The following is a 6,465-nucleotide window of genomic DNA, read 5'->3' on the forward strand; positions in this document are numbered from 1 at the left end:
TCCTAAGTTTGATTTGGAAAATATGTCTCCTTCAGATCACTGTCAAAAATGTTAAAAGTTCAACAGGCCAAGGATGGAGCCTTGTGAGGCTACGCTCTGACATATGTTCCACTAATTTGTATGTTGGTTTAAACCAAGACTCTCTTCTTTTTAACCAAAAAGGAGTTGTGTGTTTTACTAAGGTTGAATCAGGCTAGAAGAAAGAATACCTTAATACCTTAGCATTTCCATTTGAATCAGTAGAAAATCTTAAAGCTTAGGTGTAACTCCCCACTGCCTTATTCAGTATCAATATGTCCAATTATGTTATAGAAAGAAATGAAATTTAGTTAAGTTCCCTCTATTGAAAGTGTGAATTTCAATGGTCTAATTAATTCAGATTTCTTCTTTAGGAATAGAATCATAGCATTGAGTCAAACAAGCTTAGATATCATCTAAATGCTTCAAACCTCTTATTATTAAATGAGATAGAGAACTGGAGAGAGTAAATGACAGACCCAAGATTGTTCAGCAAATTATTTGCAAAGCTGGATCTCATAACCAGATCGCCTGACTGCTCATTCAGTGCATAGTGATTCTTACAATGCAAAGTTGACAATGAATATGTATTTAGTGGAGTGGTTGGGAGTCAAGAGTTCAGGAACTAAAAAAGCAAGTTAAGATTAACTTTTTAAAAATTTTGTTATTGCAAATTTGATTTTAATGTGGTAGTTTGTGATTTTATGATTGTTTTAAAAAAGACATAGAGGGTGTCATCCTTTAAGGCTCAGTCTTTAAATTCCTATGACATCCAGGATGGGCAGTCACACTATAAGCTGAACTTGAGGCATAAACTCTGGCCTTTGGAGTATTTGTGTATCCAGTCTCAGCAGAGTAACTGGTAAGCTGATAACTCAAATTCTTCAGGACCATTTATTTGTAACAAAAGTAGATTATGTGAAGCAAAAGTAGACTTTTTTTTGCATTTTTCTCTCACAAAGGCTTCTAGTATTGAAAAGACAAGAACTGCAAAAAAAGTGATCAGCATTAAAATTTGAGTTGGTATTGGTAGGAAGTCTCTGGGAATATTTTATATGAATTCAAAAACCCTAAAGTACTGTGGCATCTGACAAGATCATGAGGGACATTAAAATGAGAAATTTTTGATTCTTGGCAAGAATAAAAAAATAATTTTTTGAATGCTGAGAATAAGTAAAAAAATCATGCTTTCAAACAGAACTTTAAAAGGAAGTTCTGAACTACTGTCAAGGGCAAATTATTGAGCGTTTTTAGGGCCTCTATTCCTATATAGTACCCTTTTGAGTAGAGGAAGTTCCATAAACCTAAATAATACAATTGAATTCAAGGAAACTTAATGACCTAATATATAAGCAGCTCCAAAGGGCATCCAAATGGATCTTAAAGGGGAACTGAAATATATGACTCTGAAATTATGAAATAGGATTATATCTACAATATCAACAAAACAATGTGCCTTTTTATAGTAATTTGTATAAGGAAAAACTTAGTATCTGTCCTCAAGAAATTTATACATTGTCTAGGTGAAGCCTAGTAAGTGAAAAGTAAATTTTTAGCCAAGATATCCAAGACCCTGCTCTGACCTGGGGATACCAAGGAACAGGAATTACAGCTTCAGTCCTCCTTTCCCTTGGGTCACTAAGTATCTCTGCTCTGTTCTAGTTTCTAAGAGGCAGAGAGGAGAGCCACTCCACCCATCCCACCCCCTCCATCCTAAGCTGCCTTGCTGGCACTCACTTGATATGCCTAGGGGCAGGAAAGTCATCCCTTTCCCCTGTCTCCACTCTACCCACACAGGAGGACTCCATGCTCTGAAAAGGAAGAACAGTTTGAAGTATTTATAATATGCACACAAGACAATCAAGGCCTGATTATAGGATCACCATAAAAATTTTAAAAGGAAACAAATATGAGAGAAATTACAAAGGAAGGATTGATAAAGTGGAGTAACTGGCTGTCTTAGTGAGATGGAGGAGAGGAGCAAATGAAGGGAATTGCAAAAGTTGGTAAATATTTTGGTTAACGGGGTTAAGTTACAGGTGTCAACAGAAGTCAAGTGGTAATATCCAGCAGACAGCACACATACAATCAGAAAATGAAACCATTGACACATTCTATACACATAAAAATAATATGTGTACATCCAGTTAATAGAATGTTCTAAGTCCTATTGTAATATTAGAAACTTTATAGCAGTGTTTATGAAAATAGCTGCCCAGGAGAGAAAACTTATTTAGGCTTTAATATGCTTAACCTAGTCAAAATCATTCCCCAAAGTCATCCACCATTGAGAAGGCTCTCACACTATTTCTGTGATACATCCACATTTTAGAGAAAAATAATTTTTTCTTCCTGGAACACAAGATCTCAGGAGCAGGATTTCTCCTGTCTATACTTCTCCTCCTCCTCCTCCTCCCCCCCACTCATATTTCTCCCCCTACCCCTTGGCACTCTTATCGCAGGTGGTTCTTCTCTATCCATTCTCTGTCAGTTTAAACCATTGTTATACAATGGAAGAATTTTGTCATAGAAATTAGGAAATCTCCAGGTTTTTTGAATGTAGGAATAGTAGTTTCAAAGAGTCATAGTATATCCTCTTCATCCATTTCATGGTCAGTAGCTTCTTGCTCTTATTTCAGCCCTATCCTCTCCTACCCTTGTATTTTCTCATCTAATGCAGCTACACACAAAGGCTGTCCTCTCTGTAGGCATTCTTAGGACTATAAGAATTTACTAAGTGTTAAAGAAAGAACATATTAAAATCTCTATTAAAACTTCTATTTTAATAGGAAGAGTTGAAAAGCCATCAAAATTAAATAATATTCTAGAGAAATATGGTCAGCATTTTGTAACAGCAATAAATAGCATGTTGTGCATGAGTTTTGATAGAAGGCACATAGCATTCTCAAATTCCTCTATTCACAGGGTGATATAAACCATATTTTTTACATTTAAATAAGGTACCCTACCTGTGGTTATGCAGGTTATGAATGCCCAGCCTCACTCAGCTACATGTGCTGAGTGAGATTGGTATGTAAAACAAAATTTAGTATTTATGCGGGTCATTGGGTTTCCCCTAAAATTTTTGTGATCCTAATTTACTTATTTTATCTTTGAGTCTATAATAAGCATACCAAATAAATACTCTTATTTTCTTGGTTATTAAGGAACAAGTACAAAGTTCCATTCCAGTACTTCTCTACCCACACCCACTCCAAACCCAACTTAACTGCTTTCTTCTTTCATTCATCTGATTTCCCCCAAACAGGTGTGCCCCTCACCCTGCTTTCTAACCATGAATTCCCAGGAAATAACTCTATTGCTATCCTAATTTCTGAATTCAGTTACTTCTGAAATCTCCAGTTTCTTTATAACTCTCTTTCTAATTCTACTCCCTGCCATCATCACTATCTAACCTTGCAGGTGTGACAACTCACATGGTTTCAGGATATATATTAATAACATGGCTACATAAAAGTATACTATCTTTTGATATATTTAAGCCCAGTTATCTTTTCCCATAGGAATATATGTTCTTTCTTTAACACTTGGTAAATCCTTATAGCCCTAAGGTTGAGAATCAAAGAACTGGATATCTTTAGTCTTTAGGAAATCTTCCCTGGTACCACTAAACATCATAAATACCTAAAATAACCTCAGATTTCCACTTTACTTTCAACTAGCTAAAAGCACAAGATGGGCATTCTGAAGAAGAGTGCTTCAGATGTAGGTAAAAATAAAAACCTTGCACTTCCCCAAACTCATACTCACTTTTAAAATATTCTGGGTGCTTTGATATGCAAGTAAAGATTTTTGCCCCCAAATGAGATTTTTAAAAAAGTAGCATTATTGAGATACAGTGTCATACAAGAAATTGCACATATATAAAGTGTGCATTTTGGGAAGTTTTGACATGCAAGTGTGCACCTGTGAAACATCACCACAATCAATAACAATGAACATGTCCATCACTGCAGGAAGTTTGCTCACCCCTTTTTTCTGAAACCACTGATCTCTGTTACTGACAGATTAATTTTTTTTTTTTTGAGTACCAGAGATTGAACTCAGGGGCACTCAACCATTGAGTCTTTTACATTTTGTCTATTCTAATAGGCACAATGGTGTGTAGAAGGTATACAGAAGTATCTTAGTACAGTTTTAACCTGCACTGTTCTGATGCCTAATGATGTTGAGCATCTTCTCATGTGCCTATCTGCCATTTGTATACTTCAATGCAATGTGTGTTCAAGTCTCTTGCCCAATTTTTCTTGCCCATTTTTAATTGTCTCCATCTGTATTTGGTTCTTTTTTCTTCTAATGTTGTCTTTTCTAGAGCAAAGATTTTACATTTCTTTTTTAGTCCACTTTATCCATTTGTTCTTTTATGGGTCGGCTTGGGTTTTTTGTCCTATCTACAAGATACTTGCGAGGTTGTTAAGATTTTCTCATGTTTCCTTCTAGAAATTTGGGGATTTATATTTAGGTTTATGATCCCTGTTGAGTTAATTTTTGTATGTGGGCAGAGATATGGATTGAGGTTAATTTTTAGACATGGATATTTAGCTGTCCCAGCATTTGTTGAAGAATAATTTCTCCACTGACTTGCCCTTGCACCATTAACACAAATCAATTGTTCAGATATTTGTGTCTGTTTCAGGACTCTATTCTGTCCCATTAATCTAATTTTATTCTTTTATTTTATTGTTTTTATTCATGTAGCTTTATTATATATCTTGAAATCAGGTAGTTTACGTCCCATCTTTGCTCTGATTCTCAAAATTATTTTGGCGATTCTAAGTCTTTGCATTTCCACATGAGTCTTAGAGTCTATATGTCAGTTCTGACAAAAAAAAAAAAAAAGAAAAGAAAAAAGAAAGTCTCCTGACATTTTGAAGGGGTTTGCATGGAATTTATAGGTTAATTCAGGAACAGTAGACTTACCTGTACTATCAAGTGTTTGGACTCAAAGGTAAATACCTTTAGGTATTATTTAAAACTTCTCAGCAAATTTTGTCATTTTTAGCACACAGATCCTTTACAGCTTTTGTCAAAATTATCCCCTAAGTAGTTCACACATAGTAGTTTGATCATTGGTATTGTTTTTATACAAATATCTGATTATTTGTTGCTACTATATAAAACAGGGTAAACTTTTGTATATAGTGTATCCTGCAATTTTGTTAAAAATATTTATTAGCTCTAATAGATTTTTTGATAACTTTTTAATTGTCTCCATAGATAATCAGTGTCATCTGTGAATAAAGATAGTTTTTACTTCTCTTTCAGTGAGGATGCAGTTTATTTTTCTTTACTTACTACAATGACCAAAACTCCCTGGTGGGTGGGTGAGGGTGCACTGTCTTTTTTTCTTATCTAAGAGGGAAAGCAGTCATTCTTTCACCATTAAGTATATTAACTTTAGGTATTTTGTAGTTGCCCTTTATCTGATTGAGGAGTTCTGTTTCATTCCTAGTTTGCTAGGAAAAAAATAAATAATCGGAAATAGATGTTGGATTCTGTCAAACATCAATAATGTGATACATTTTATTGATTGATTTTCTGATGCTAACTCAACTTTACATTCCTAAGGGGAAAAATCCACTTAGTTCTGATGTATTACATGCTGTTGTATTCAGCTGAATATTTTGTGTAGAATTTTCATATCTGTATCCATAAAGAATATTGGTTTGTAGTTTTCTTTTCTTGTAATATCTTTGTCTGGTTTAGGTATCACTGCAAGGCTGGCCTCACAGAATTAGTTGAGGGTTACTTTTTCTTGTGTTTTGGAAAAGTTTGTGTAGAATTGACATTATTGCTTCTTTAAGTGTTTGGTAAAATTTTACCTATGAATTATTGTCCTGGATTTTTCTTCATGGGAAGAGTTTTAATTATAAATGCCATTTCTTTAATAGATATAATGCTGCTCAGGTATCTCTTTCTTCTAGAGTGAGCTTTGATAGTTTGCATTTTCCATAGGATTTGTCCACTTCAGGGAAATTGTAAGAGGCACAGGGAAAACAGTGTCCATAATATTTCCTTATTATCCATTTAATATATGTAATATCCATAGTGAAGTCACCTTTCTTATTTCTAATATTGGTAATTTTTGCATTTTCTCCTAGACTAGCTGTAAGTTTATCAGTGTTATAGATATCCTCTCAAAGAACCAGTTTGTGATTTCAATAACTTTATTGCTTTTATGTTTTCTAGCTCATTGATATCTGCTTTAATTTTTGTTTTCTTCCTTCAACCTACTTTTTTTTATTTGTTCTTTTTGTTATGCAGGACAGTAGAATGTATTTTGGCAGATTATACATATATAGCATGTAACATATTCAATTTAGGATTTCACCCTTGTAGTTGTATGTGATGTGGAGTTACCCTGGTCATGTATACAAATACAAGGCTAGGAAAGTTACGACTGATTAATTCTCCTATATTTGCTAT

Source organism: Marmota flaviventris, chromosome 6 (genome assembly GCF_047511675.1).
Source record: "Marmota flaviventris isolate mMarFla1 chromosome 6, mMarFla1.hap1, whole genome shotgun sequence".
Taxonomy (NCBI): domain Eukaryota; kingdom Metazoa; phylum Chordata; class Mammalia; order Rodentia; family Sciuridae; genus Marmota; species Marmota flaviventris.